We start from the raw sequence: 15,025 nt of genomic DNA on the forward strand, positions 1-15,025 counted from the left end.
ATACAAATAAAAACTCAGCCAGGTACACTGTAATCAAACTACTGAAAACTAAAGACAAGGAAAAATTTTAAAAGAAGCATGGGCAAATACAGACATGGAATGAATTGACAGTACAATGATAGCTGAATTCTCACAGAAACAATGGAAATCAGAAGACAGTGAAATTAAATATTTAAAGAGCTAAAAGAAAAAAATCTGGAAGTCTATTTCCTATAAAATATAGTTTTAAAAATAGAGATAAACTAAATAACAGAAAAAAAATCTTAAAGAATTCATCTCCTGCAAAATTACACTACCAAAAAACGCTGAAAAACAGTTATATGGTTTGAAGCAGAAAGATATAAAGAATAGAATAAATAGAATACTAAATAAAAGAACTTCTCAAAAATTCCTATTTTTATACAAATATATCATTAAATTTTCTAAATTAAAGAAAAAAAAAAGAATAACAAGGGTTCAGGGCATCACATTCCCCGTGGCAGGGTTCCAGTGAAGTGGCTGTGGAGCCAGGTTGAGCGGGTTGAAAGCTGTAGCAGGGACTTAGGTCCCCTGAAGAAATTGAAGATGAGGCCATGGCTCCCAGAATAAGACAAAAGCGAATGAAAGATATAGATAATCTTGAAAGTATCAAGAATGAATGGGTTTGAGAGCCAGCCCTGATAATCTAGTGGATACAGTTCAGCACTCTCACCGCTTTGGCGGCCTGGGTTCACGTTCATTTCCCAGTCGCGGAACCACATCACCTATCAGTTGCCATGCTGTGGCAGCAGCTCACATAGAAGAATTAGAAGGACTTACAAGTAGGATATACAACCACACACTCAGGCTTTTAGGAGAAAAGGAACAAAAATAATGGATGGGTCTGAAAAAAGAATGGATCTGTGAAACAGGATCTGACAACCACTCTCTTAGTGATAATCTACAAACAAATTGAATATTTTGTTAACAGCCATTGAAAGAAGCTCAGAAGATTGGTGCTAACTGCTTGTCATCCACGGAAAAGAACAGGTAAATGTCAGTATAAAAGATTATGGAAAAATGAATTCTAAGAGTCTAATGATTTCAGAAGTTATTCTGATGACTCAAGTCAGCGGTTTCTGAACTCCATCAAAAAGAGGAATTACCTTTAGAGTTACATGGGATTTTTGATTAAGAAGAGGTGGATATTAAGGCTGAAGATGAGGAACATGAAGTAGGTATGTCAATGAAGCCTATATTGCAGCCCTTCTCAGGACAGGATCACAGACTGAAAAGCACCACACCAAAAATTTTTCTAAAGCAAAGAGTATTGAGGATGAGAATAAAGATACTCTGTCTGTTGTCCCACTAAATAGTCTGGAACACTTCACTAAAATACAAATCTTGTTAGCCAATTAGAAAAAGATCATCTAGAAATTTCATATTTCCCACAGGCATTTATAGCTATTCATGTCCCTCTAAACGCTGCTTGAGCTGCATCCTACAAATTTTGGGTAAGCCACATCAAATACTTCATTGGAAAATACTAAGGATCTCAAAGAAGTTCTCCCTTCCTCTGGCAGCAGCATTTCCTTTCCTCAAGTTACTACATGAAACATTCACATTGGAAGAAGCAGATTTGCACAAGGCTGCAATCACCCGGAGACTCCAAAAAAAGAGCTAAACATTTTAGAGAACTTCCATTGCCTTAATTTTTAATAGACTAAGTGGAAAATTTGCAGGGAAATAATGATTGTAAGTGAACAAGCAGACCAAAATGGAGTAAAGTCATATTCACTGGACTTTTGGTCTAAGTCCTATTTTAGTCTCCAGATGAGATTGCTAAAAATAAATACAAATTAGCAGAGTAAAATATGACTGGAGCTGTGTTCCTGGAATCCAATGCATTTTCTCCAAAACATTGCTCAGAGGGAAGAATGTACTTATTTTCAAATACCAATTAATCAACATAAGGTATATTATAATAGCTACATAATCAAGAATCTTAATATTACATATATTAGCAAATATGTTTGAAGCATTATTCATTCAAGGAGTATCCATTACCTTCCCACACAGCAGTGATTTATTAAAATGTTAGCTGTCTCAGATTTCAAAACAGCAATATTTTTAAAACTTCTATATTGCAAGTTAAAAGCATCAGTCATTATTTTATTACTGAGATATAAGCAGCAGGCTGCAAGACTTTGTCTTCACCTTAACTATGCCTAAACTTCACAGCACATTCAATTTTTATTCTCTAATGTCAAGATATACTCAAATGTTAATTTGGCAACTGTCTCTAAGTATTTTAATTTAAGAATAACATTTTGTAGTTTATTAAAATATCAAAAAATAATAAAGAAACATAAGTATATTAGTATTCTAGGGATGCTATAACATAATACCAAACACTGAGTGGCTTAGACAACAGAAACTTCTTTTCTCACAATTCTGGAGGCTGGAAGTTCAAGACCAAGGTTCCAGCAGGGATGGTTTCTCCTGAGGCCTCTCTCCTTAGCTCGCACATGGCTGCCTTTTCAGCGTGTCCTCACATGGCCTTTCCTCTATGTGTGCACATCCTTGGTATCTCTTCATCTTTTTATAGGGACACTGATTATCTTAGATTAGTGTCCTACCCTAACAACCTCATTTAACACTGACTACCTCTTTAAAGGCTTTATCTCAAAATACTGTCATATCACTGGTTAAGGCTTGAACATATCAGTTTTAGGGGGACACAATTCAGACTATAACAAGAGTTCTTATGGCATATGTAGAAGTCAAATATACAAAAACAAAACAGGTTGGAAGATAACTTTTTTAGAAACATATTGTGATAGAATACTTAAATTTTTATGAAACATTAAAATATTTTAAACAGAATGTTCAAAGTTGAAGATCAATATTGCATTCTCTAATGCAAAACACAAACATATACACATACATGCACATATGAGAATTAAAAAGAAGGATGTAAGGCAAGCTAAAATAAAACTGTAGAAAAATTACTTGATTCCACCCACAATTTAAGGAGAGAACAGTGGAGGAACAAGGCTGAGACAAGTCAAAAAAGGATGAGACAACTCAAAATCAAAAAGCAGAATATTAGAACTGAATGCACACATATCAATAATTTACATTGCATGTAAACAGACTAAGCACTCCAATTAAAAGGGAGACATTGTAAGACTGGATAAAAAAAGCAAGATTCAACCATATGCCACTTACAAGAAACATTCTGTAAATATAAAGACACAAATAGGTTGAAAATGAGAGGATGCACATATGTTTACCGTGCATCAATTAAGCACAAAAAAGCTGTTGTTGATGTTCTTAAATGAAGAAAAGTTTAACTCAAGAATATAAGGAAGGTATTTAATATGCTTAAAAGGGTCAGTTAACTAAGAAGAGTCAATACTAAATTGTGTGCATCTTATGACAAAGCGCCCAAGAACATGATGAAAAGAAGCTAGAAAAAGAACAAGTAAGCTGACAGTAAGAAGAAAAAGGGAAAAAACCAATAACAGCATAAAGCAATGATATAGAAGACAAACAAGAAAGAGAGAATCCATAAATGAAAGAATCACTAAAGTGAGAAGTTGTTTCTCCAGAAATATCAGTAAAATTCATGAACCCCTAGCCCAGAATGATGAAGAAAAAAGGAAAAGAAAAAAACATAGATTACTGATATCAGGAATTAAAGAGGAGCCACCACTACATATGTCACAGATATTAAAATGATAACCAGTGGATATTTTGGGGAATTTTATGCCAACAAATTTGAATAAAAAATGGAAAAGAAAATTACCTTTAAAGACGCAACCAACATCCATCCAAGAAGAAAGGGCAACTTAAATACTCCTTTGTCTATCTAAACATTTAATTCATAAATAACTTCCTGCAGTATAACATCAGTTTTGGATTGCTTCATTGATTGGTTAAATCAGACAGTTAAGGAATAAAGAATACCAATCAAGTTTAAACTTTTTCAGAAAGCAGAGAAGGAGCAGAGACTTCCCAAGTCATTTCAGGAGGCCACTACAACTCTGATAGCAAAACCAGACAATGATATTGCCAAAAGAAGAAAAAATAAGGAAAATTACAGAACAGTGTGTTTTATGAAAACAGATGTAAAGTCATTAAAATATTGGCAAATCAAATCTTTCATTACAAGAAAAAGAAAACACAGTGTCATCATGTGAGGTTTATACCAAGGCTGCAAGAATAGTTTTTCATCCAATATTACTGTTTCCTAACATTAATAGATTGAGAGAATATCATTTGATTATTTCAATGGATGCAGGGAAAGGATTGACAATGTAAAATACCTATTTTTGATTAAACATCTCAGCAAGTTATGAACAGAAGGAGGTTTTCTCAATCTGATAAGGACATCAATGAAAACTCCACAGCTAATTGATGTTAAGTTGGGAAATTAAACCAATAGATCGATTTCAGGAGTATTGACGTCTTAATAATATTAAATCTCTTCATCCATAGATCTACTATATTTCGATAGCTATTTAAATCTTTAATTTATAAGATTTTATAGATTTCAAATTGTATTTTTTAAATTTAAGTTTTAATTTTTTATTAATATAGGGATATAATTTATTTTTGAATATTAATTTTATATCCTGAGACATAAATTCATTTATTATCTTATACTTTTCTTGTAAATTCTTCAGTTTTCTATGAATACAATCTTATCTTGTAAGAATTCAAAGAATTTGATTTCTTCCTTTTTAATAACTATGCATTTCATTTCTTTTCCTTGTCTTATTTAACTAACTAATACGTCTAATACAAAATGAAATAAAGGTGGAGTGAATTGCCTAGGAAAGACCACGAGGAAAATTTCTGCGGTAGTGAACGTATTCTATGTCTTGATAGACATTCATGAAGACTGATTGCATAGTACTTAATATCCGAGCATTTCACCTTACACAAAGTATACCTTGCTTTTCTAAATCTTCCATATGAAAAATTATAAGTGAATAGAACACAGAAATTTAATTTTTGAGTATTCCTTTGTATTTTAAAAGTATTTTTCAACTTCTTACTATTTCACTCTACATCATACATCTATTTCTTTCAAAAGAAATTGAATTCTTACTACTGTGATAGTTTGCATCATTGACACCCAGTCCTTACTTCCATGTATTCCTGACCTTTGACCTTGCGATGTAACCGTGTAGTGTTCTTATATTCTGATTCTACACTTGTCTATGTGCAGTGCTTTGGCAAATAGAAGAAAGTGGAAGTTACAGTGTACCAGTCCTATGCCTAGTCCTCAAGAGGATCTGAGTGTTTGCCTTTGTTCTAGTTCATCTTTGTATTCCCATCAGTACTTACACATGCTCTAAGTACTATAAGTACTTCAAAAATAAAAATATGCAAAATATTTTTTACAGACATTACCTAGAGAATTCTGGTACTTCTTTCAATAAGACCATTTTCTAAAAGTCACTAGAAAAGTACTTTTGATTCACTGTTAATTGTGATATATATCTAAACATTAAATTAAAATCCAAAATCACCTGACATAAATAATAGAAAGTGTTTAAAGTCCCAATGATGCCAAGTAAGGTGAAAAGATTCTTTAAAATCTTATATTTAAATACAGTATTTATTTTATTAGGAAGCCCTGTACCATAATTGGCAATAAAGTTAAGAATTTTAAGATGATTTTATCAATCTATTGCCAATTTCTAACTCTTTCAGGAAATTTTACGTATCTGTGTTGTATTTCATATCATAGATTTATTTATTGTTTGTATATTCAACAGATTTTTGAGCATCTATTACATATGTGGCACCAATGCTATGTATTGGGACTTTTAGTTAAAAGTATAAATGGCTTCTGGATTAATCGTCTTAAAATCCGTTTTCAAGAGGTCATTGTATTTTGGGAGGAGTAGAATAATGTTGCATACCTCTCAAATACAATAATATGAATACATAAAAACCTGTTAATTCTGCCCAGAAACTCCATTGAAATGTCTAAGAATCTAATCAATCCACTATCTTAAATTGAGAAATTGGTTTACTCTGGTAGTAATCTGTCACATATTTAATATGTTTTCATTGTATCATACAGAAATATTGTATATTAATAATTCCTACTTAACCATAATGCTTTTAAAAATGGATTAATACACATAAATATTTGAACATAGCAAAAATATTGTCTCTCATAGAGATTTCCTGTTACTAACACCATGTATACATACACAAGTGATTGTGGCTGTGTTCTAATAAAACTCTATTTATGAAACAGTCCATAGGCAGGGCAAATATGGCCAGTAGTCAGGAATTTGGGGGCTATTCATCTAGAGTATATTACAAATAATTTTCTTTACTCTATTCTTTACAGACTGATACTTTTATATAATATAATTAAAGTGAAATACTGGAGAAATGGAATTAAAAATATTAAACACAAGCAAGGATTTGCATTTTTAGGGTCATCAGAAAGTAAATTATTCTCCCCATTTGTTATTAACATATGTAAATGCTCGCTCTCAGTTTCAAGCTATCGAGGCAGAGCCATGACAATTCATGGAGCTGCACTGACCTGTGGACCATACTTTGTGAAGCTCTGCTCAGAGCAAAAGGCAGTGACACATCTCTCTAATGGAAGTCTATTGTCCCTAGACAATGATGGACAGGTACTCTTCACGTTCTGGGTTGTTAGCCTTTTGTTTTGCCAAATATATATTTTTTAATGAAATCTGCTCACAAATTTAGCATGGTCTGCTCATTTTAAGGTAGCGAGTGTTTCATGATGGACTGATATGCATTGTTATTAAAAAACAGCCTTGCCCAGAAATTGCAGTTTATCTCTGTCATTCATATATTAACTACAAGCTAGTGTTTGTTTGCTTTTAAACTTACATTGATACCATCGTTCATCTTGGCCATCTCTGAATATGTTCTAATATACTGTCCCTATAGTTTAACTTTTTGCCCACCACAGGGTAGAAACACCCATGTAATTAGTGAACACAACTGTTAATCAAGTGGACATTGCATCCTTTTTTTGTTTGTTTAACAGACACACTAATCTTATGGGTGAATATATGTTTCAAAGAAATCTAATCATAAAGAACCAAACATTGGAATTCCACTTGGTATTTTCTTGCCACTTTGTAATTATATTTGACCTTTGTGTTTCCCGTCACCGAGTTGGCTGATTGGCTAACTTCTCTGTTATTATTTTCTTCCTTTTGACCTTCAAAAACTAGACAGACTGATTAGTAATAGCTGAAAAGAAACATTCTCTGCAATTATTTTTTTGTTAATCAAATCATGAATAATATTCAATTTGTTCTTGTGTTAATATCTACTTGCTTGTTTGAATTGAGTAATTATGTTATGAAATATGTTATTTTCTAGGCAGAATTAATGCAAATGACTTGATATTATGATAATATAAGAATGAGAAAAACTGCATTAAAAGGGAAATAAACTTATAAAATCAAATTATCTGGAAAAGTAGACTATATTTAATTTCAACATCATTTTCTGTTGTCAAAATCTTTATTTAATTTGATTATTTGGAATAAATACATAATATGTCATAAATTCTTTTAAATAGTAATAAAAGAGTAGGTAAGAGTGTTACTGAAAAATTTCAAGGTCAATAAAATGACCACAGAATGGTAATCAGTGAGTTATATATGGGTTATAAAAAAGAAGAATATAAACTTACAAGAGACTGAGTATATGAGTTTTCATAAACATATTATAGAAAAAACATTTAGCTATTTACATTAAAATGAAACTAAAGTGAAACATTTTATAAAATTAAATTTAAAAGAGATTTACTGATGTGAACTCATTCCATCAAAAAGAGACTGCTTTCAGCTTTGTAAATAACTGGGCCTAGAGATTGAGTGAACCTACCTGGAATCAGTATTGTGGAATGATATGAAATGAATTCTAGTGCTCACATTTTCATCAATAACACTATTTCCCTTTAAAAATATCTAGATTCCTTTCAGAGTGCTGCTTCCTTGACCTGGGATGCAGAAAACTCAAGATATCCCTTACATCTTATGCTACAGAAATAATACTATATCTTTTAAAATAGAGTTCCCACTGACAATGTATGATACTGTGACTAAAAAAAAGAGAATAATTATGGTAAGTTTTAAAAATTGCATTTGCATGTAAAAAGCTTTGAGATCATAAATACTCACGAGAAAATTAATATTAATATAAAATTTATAAAAAACGTAGTAGATAATTTCAATACTACAGAACATTGCCAAAACTAAAATAGTTTCCAATTTTATTAATTGTAATAAATTAGGAAATGCTGATATATATGGGTATTCAGTTTCATCTGCTATCTAAGCATCTGTTTATGAAACAAGAGTTGTGGTTTTCAATACCTATCATAGTGGAGACAGATGGATCCAGAGAATTTCAAGCAAGCCACGCAGTTGACACACACAGGGCACTTATCTTTTGTTTTCAAACTAGAAATTGAATATGATACCAGAAAGAGTGGAATTCAATTCATCCAAAATTATTATTAAAAAATTCATTAGCTGTATATTTTCCAACTTCTTGCACAACCACCCAGTTCTAACATTTTTACTATTGGACTGAAGGTTTGTGCCTATAGACAGGCTGACCTAGTATTCCCCTCGTACTCTCTTTAATGCAGCTCTAGGAGTCGCCAAAGCCTGGTTTGGAAACAGCAATTGTAGAATATATCTGAGTAAACCAGTCTTGTAGCCCCAAGGTGTTTGCCAGGATTGAGTGCTTCATTGTAACCAATACTTATTATTATCCTTTAAAATTATGATTACGTTAAAGCATCGTCTATCGCTCTTGGACGGCTCTTTAGGATCTTGGAGCATTAGCACTCAAAGACATCTTTGCTATCACCTAAGTCAATGTGCTTTTCACAGATGCTTCTCTAAATGGGAAAATCATAGCAGTGAACCAGTGGGAAAGTAATTCTATGAGCTATAATCTTGACAATAGCAATATTACTTCAAAAGAGCAAGCAGTGTGTAAAATTAAGTTCAGCAATAGCTCCAGGCCATGGAGGAAAGTCTTCAACTCTGACTAGAACCCTCAATAACAGGAACAAAGATGTTGCCTTACAAGGTCTAATGACACTTCTTCAGTCACAACTAGATATTGAATATTTGTAAAAACAATACCCTTATTCAATACCAGGTAGGAAGATTTAGGAAAGTTCTAATAAACAATATATAGTTAATATTCATATATTTAACAGCCTTTCTACCTTTTAGATTTCAGTGGTACATGTTATTACTTCTGATTGTGACCAAATTTGTTTTCTTCAACATTTTTCTCCATTTCCCTAAAATATAAAGATATTTTGAATAAGCATGTGCTTTTTCATGAATAAGAAAACACAGTAGGAGCCAGCCCTGTGGCCAAGTGGTTAAAGTTCTGTGTGCTCTGTTTTGGCAGCCCAGGGTTCCTGGGTCTGGATCTTGAGTGCAGACCTATTCCACTCATTAGCCACTCTGTGAAGGCATCCCACACTACAAAGTAGAGGAAGATCAGCACAGATGTTAGCTCAAGGCAAATCTTCCTCACAAAAAAAAAAAAGAAAACAAAACAAACAATAATATTATTAGAAGATAATCGTATAATTAATCAAGACTTGAGAAATTGCCTTCGAATAAAAGTCACAGAAACATTCTTCACTCACACTTCAGTAAGAATTGCTTTAACAGTTTACTCAAATTTCCTATTCATATTTATTACCTATTATGCATACAATACTCTGCTAAGGGATATGGAGGATTGTAATGTATAAAATACTACTTATGTTGACAAGAGACTGACCATGAAACAAGGGAGAGAATATACTCATAATGCTGAATTTTTTTCTAAGGAGATTTTTTTCCCTGTAGAAAGTCTTTATGCAGAGAGTTTCACCAAACTAGTTCTACAGAACAAGAGAAACGGTAGTTGAGAACTTGAATCAGAATGCAAGGAGAAGAGAGGGAAGAACACGAGCGAAGATGCCCTGGTTAGAAAGATATTTGTGAAACCAACACAGATTTCTCTGGCAGAGGCATGCAAGAAAGATTGGAACATTGGATGTCAAGGCAAGATACTGTAAGATTCTTGTGATTTGGTGCTAGCAATAGCCTGTGTAATAATAAGCCTGAAAGGAAATAAGTGAGGAAGTGAATAAATAAATAGTTCTGAGTGGGAGTTATCTTCAATGTTCAAGAATCAAAGTTTTTAAGGAAAAAAACCCAACAAACAGGAAATAAAAGATAAGGTTTAGCAGTGGATTCTCCAGTTGGAAAATGATCTCTGTGCACTGTAGCACAGTCTTTTCTCTTCCCATTGTTTTTGCTTTCATTAATGAGGACACCAGTGTAGTGAATTGCCATTTATAAAACAAATTATTTATATTCAAAAAAATAGTATGAATATATATTAATAAAATTAATATTAAAATATACTCAAAGAAGAATATCCAAGGTAGAAGAATCCAAGAGTCAATTCCTCCCCATTTCTAATTCGTCTCCCTAAAAATACGTACTTGTAACTCATTTTGCTGTTTCTTATATATCCATCCATAATTTTAAATTGTATGCTTATACCACATGGTTTATCATTTTCAAACACCTGTTGACTTTCCATTGTGGGAGATGAAGATTTCTTTCTATTACCATGTCACACCCTTTTCCCTCTGCTTACGGCTTCAGTTATTGTTAAATCACCACTGGGTTAAATCAATATGCAGGGCTTATATTATTTTGATTTTAGGAATATATGTTTACACTTGAGCTGTTCAGTGTACTATCATTAAATTGACTTTCATGTACAACTGTTTATTTTTTGTATATATTTTTACTGAGAGGTTGGTTCTATTTCCAAGCTAATTCTCTCCATACCCTCCTCAACCTCTCAGTCAGATTTCCACATAGTCAAACATGTTACACAACCTGTCGTTTCACTTTGTTTTCTGGAGACTGCAGGTTAGTGCTGCAATCTCTCCTGTTACTCAAAGGGCCTGAGACTGAGGTGTTGGCATGGGAATGCCTGTCCCAGCATCCTGGGGATTCTATGCTTTCCCTGTTCTGATGAGTGTCTTCCTTTGAAGATGCTCAGCGTTCTTCTTTCTTCCTTTATTCCTTCATTTGAATTAGCTTAGCTTCCTAAGAAACGGTACAGGAGAGTTTGTTTGTTTTGTTGTGTGTATTGTTTTTGTTTTGTTTTCTTTTGCTTCATTGTTTGTTGAAATATCCATGCCTAAAAGTGTCTTCATTTTGTTTTCCAATTTGATTGATCATTTGCCTGAGTATAAGAGTCTAGATTGAGAATTATTCTTCTGGGACATTAAACTAATTTGATGTCCTTTGAAATGAGAATCAAGTCCTTCCCCATGCTTTGACATCTTTCTTTTCCTATTGTTCTTTTCTACCCAAATGTCCACCAACCAATGAATACATACGTAAAATATGGTGTATCCTAAAAATAGAACACTATTATTTTGCTCTTTCCTTGTCCTTTAATTCTTTCTTCTTTTATTGCTATCCCTTTAATTATTTAAATCAGTGATTGCAGAGTGTTGGCAATTTGCAAGATCAGCACACATGAATGGCTTGCCCAGGATAACTTAAATGATCATTAGTGATAACTTGAGGGCATTTGTTACTAATTGAAATATGAATAAGAGACAATTGTACCATAATACTATATTATTTTACACCTACTAGAATGGCTATAATCAAAAAGACACGTAACAATATGTGTTGGTAAGAATGTGAGAAATAGGAACCCTCATACTTGACTGGTGGGAATGTAAAACAGTAAAGTCAACTTTGGAAATGTCTGACAATTTCTCAAAAAGGTAAACATAGAATTACCATATGACCCTGCAATTCTACTCCTAGATATATACCTTAATAAGAAAGAAATATGTACATGAATTTGATAGCAGCATTATTCATGAGAGCCAAAAATTGGAAACAAACCAACTGCCCATCAAATGATGAATGGATAAATGAAGTATAGTATCTCCACACAATGGCATATAATTTGTAAATAAAAAGGATTGAAGAACTGACATATGCAAGGATATGAATGAACTGTGAAAACATTGTGCTAAATGAAGGTAGTCGGGACAAAAGACCACATATTGTATGATTTCATTTATATAAAATGTCCAAATTGGCAAGACTATAGAGACAGAAAGTAGATTGTTGGTTTGTTAGCACTGGGGTTTGAGGTGGGGGTAGGGCGAGAACTGCAACTGCTAATTGGTATAGAGTTTGCTTTTGGGGTAATGAAAATATTCTAAAATTTGATTGTGGTGATGATTGCACTAATCTGTGGATATACTAAAAAAGGTGAATTATACACTTTAAATGAATGAATTGTATGGTATGTGAATTGCATTTGAATCATCTATGTATATATGTTTTATATATATATATGAAACAATTGGGATATGGTTTGATTCCTGAAATACATGTGAAAATCATTATGCATGGAGATATACCCAAACTTATGTGGAAATAACAGCTCTGTGTAGTCTTGCATCCCTTTTTCTGAATTTGATAAATTATTTCACCTTGGACAAAAATCAGTAAGTGTATCAAAAATGACCTATTTGTTATATTTGTATATAATAAGCCAAATTAATAAGCTCACTTTTATACTCAAACATGCCAGAACTGACTTTTCCTTCTGAGTTGCCAATTTAAGCAAAAAATATCATTTGATTACTGGAATTCTGTACAGTAATTGGACCAAACTTCTCATCTGGATGGTACCTGGAAATGATCTGCCACTATATCATCATAACATGAACACAGTCTGTGATAAAAGTGAGTCCTCTGAACCACATACAGCAATTTTTACATTTAAATAATTTACGAAAATGCCAGTGGCCCTCTATTTCAAAGTGTACTTGTCAGCACCACAAAATAATTATAATTCATGGAAAGATAATAAGCAATGAGAGTATTTAAGAAACTTAGATTAGCATAATTAAAACGATTTTATTCAAAGTCTAGTTAGAATTTAAGAACATTGCTCTACTAACTTAATTGTCCTGTGATTATAGTGTTTTCACCATTCAATGTAGAGTAACATAATTCTGATTCTGTTGTTAGTGCTATTGAGTGGATTCTGACTCCTAGCAATGCCGTGTACAGCAAAGGGGCACCCTGCCCGGTCTTTTTGCACCATCCTCTCACTTTCCAGTGCTGTATCAGACAATGCTCTGCTGCTGTTCATAGGGTCTGACCGGCCAATTTTTTTGGAAGTGGCTGCCAGGTCCTTCTTCCTAGTCTCTCTTAGTCAGGAAGCTCCACTGAGTCCTCTCCACCATGGGTGACACTGCTGGTATTTGAAATACCGGTGGCATAGCTTTCACCATTGCAACAACACACAGCCACCACAGCACTACAACCAACAGGCAGAGTAGTGGTTCCCTGACCGGAAACGAGCCAAGGTCACAGCAGAGAGAAAGCCAAATTTTAACTGTTGGCCCACCAAGGCTAGCTATACTTATGATATTTTGTCCTAATAATTGTGAGCTACATTCTTTCATAAATCACAAAAGCTCCTTTTGTGCCTTTGTTTCCTCCTTCTATCTATAAAGAAAACAAATTAGTTTGAACCAAGTGAAGAACATCCATTTCTGTTTCTCATAACCTTTGAAAGTGGTTTTCTCAGAGTGAAATTATGCATTGAAAATTGTTAGGGTCATGCAACCATTGCACAAAGTAAAAAGGAGTTCTTCACTTCTGAATATTTTTCATGTGGTGTGTAAATAATTTAGCCTAGATATTTTAAAAGTCTGGGTGAACAATTTATATATACACAAACTTTAATTTTTAGTGTAAAATTTACTGATAAAGTGCATGAGCATGAACTTTCATATTATTTCACAATCAGTATGGGAATACAGATGGTCCTATTCCATGGAATCTGCTTTAGAAGTAAAACATTGTGAGAGGGGAGTGTTTTGGGCTGAATTGTGTCCTCCCACCAAACTCGTATGTTGAAGCTTAACTTCCAGTACCTCAGAATGTGATTGTATTTCAAGACAGGACCTCTAAAGCGGTGATTAAGTGAAAATTAGGCCATTGTGGGCCCTAATCCAGTATGAATGGTATCTTTATAAGAAGAGGAATGGAAGGATGTTGATCACTTCACTCCGGTCATAACAGCTATAATTAACAAAACAGGAAACAACAAGTGTTGGAGAGGACGTGGAGAGAAAGGAACCCTCGTACACTGCTGGTGGGAGTGCAAACTGGTGCAGCCACTATGGAAAGCAGTAGGGAGTATCCTCAGGAAAATAAGAATAGATCCAGCTATTCCACTGCTGGGTATTTATCCGAAGAACTAGAAAACACAAAAGTGTAAAGATACATGCACATCTATGTTTATTGCAGCATTATTCACAATAGCCAAGACTTGGAAGCAACCTAGGTGCCCATCAAGGGAAGAATGGATAAAGAAGATGTGGTATATATTCACAATGGAATACTATTCAGCCATAAGAAATGAGGAAATTCAGCCATTTGTGACAACATGGATGGATCTTGAAGGTATTGTGTTGAGTGAAATAAATCAGAGGGACAAAGTCAAATACCATACGATCTCTCTCATAAGTAGAAGATAAAAACAACGACAAACAAAGACATAGCATTGGAGATTGGATTGGTGGTCGCAATAGGGGAAGGGGGGAAGGGGGAGGGCAAAAAGGGTTATTAGGCTCACAGGTGTGGTGATGGACTATAATTAGTTTTTGGGTGGTGAACATGATGTAATCTACACAGAATTAAAAATATATTACAATGTACATCTGAAAGCTATATAATGTTATAATCCAATGTTACTGCAATTAAAAAAAAAAAGAAGAGGAAGTCAGGACCCACACAGAGAAACCAGGGATGCAGGCACAAAGAAAGACCATGTGAGGACACAGCAAGAAGGTGGCCATCTGCAAGCCAAGGAGAGAGACCTCAAAAGAAATCAAACCTGCCAACACTTTGATCTTGGACTTCCAGCCTCCAGAACTCCAAAAAAAAAT

The 15,025-nt window shown here is 33.6% G+C and overlaps 1 non-coding gene across 1 annotated transcript; it reads left to right on the top strand.

Moving 5' to 3' along the window:
• The first annotated feature begins 599 nt into the window (after positions 1 to 599).
• Positions 600 to 1,642, top strand: LOC100069644 (UBX domain-containing protein 2A). The gene is made up of 3 exons (XR_044637.4): positions 600 to 629; positions 866 to 1,411; positions 1,471 to 1,642. It is a non-coding gene; the product is annotated as a UBX domain-containing protein 2A (transcript).
• The last annotated feature ends 13,383 nt before the right edge of the window (positions 1,643 to 15,025 follow it).

The sequence above is a fragment of the Equus caballus genome, chromosome 21 (genome assembly GCF_041296265.1).
Source record: "Equus caballus isolate H_3958 breed thoroughbred chromosome 21, TB-T2T, whole genome shotgun sequence".
NCBI lineage: Eukaryota > Metazoa > Chordata > Mammalia > Perissodactyla > Equidae > Equus > Equus caballus.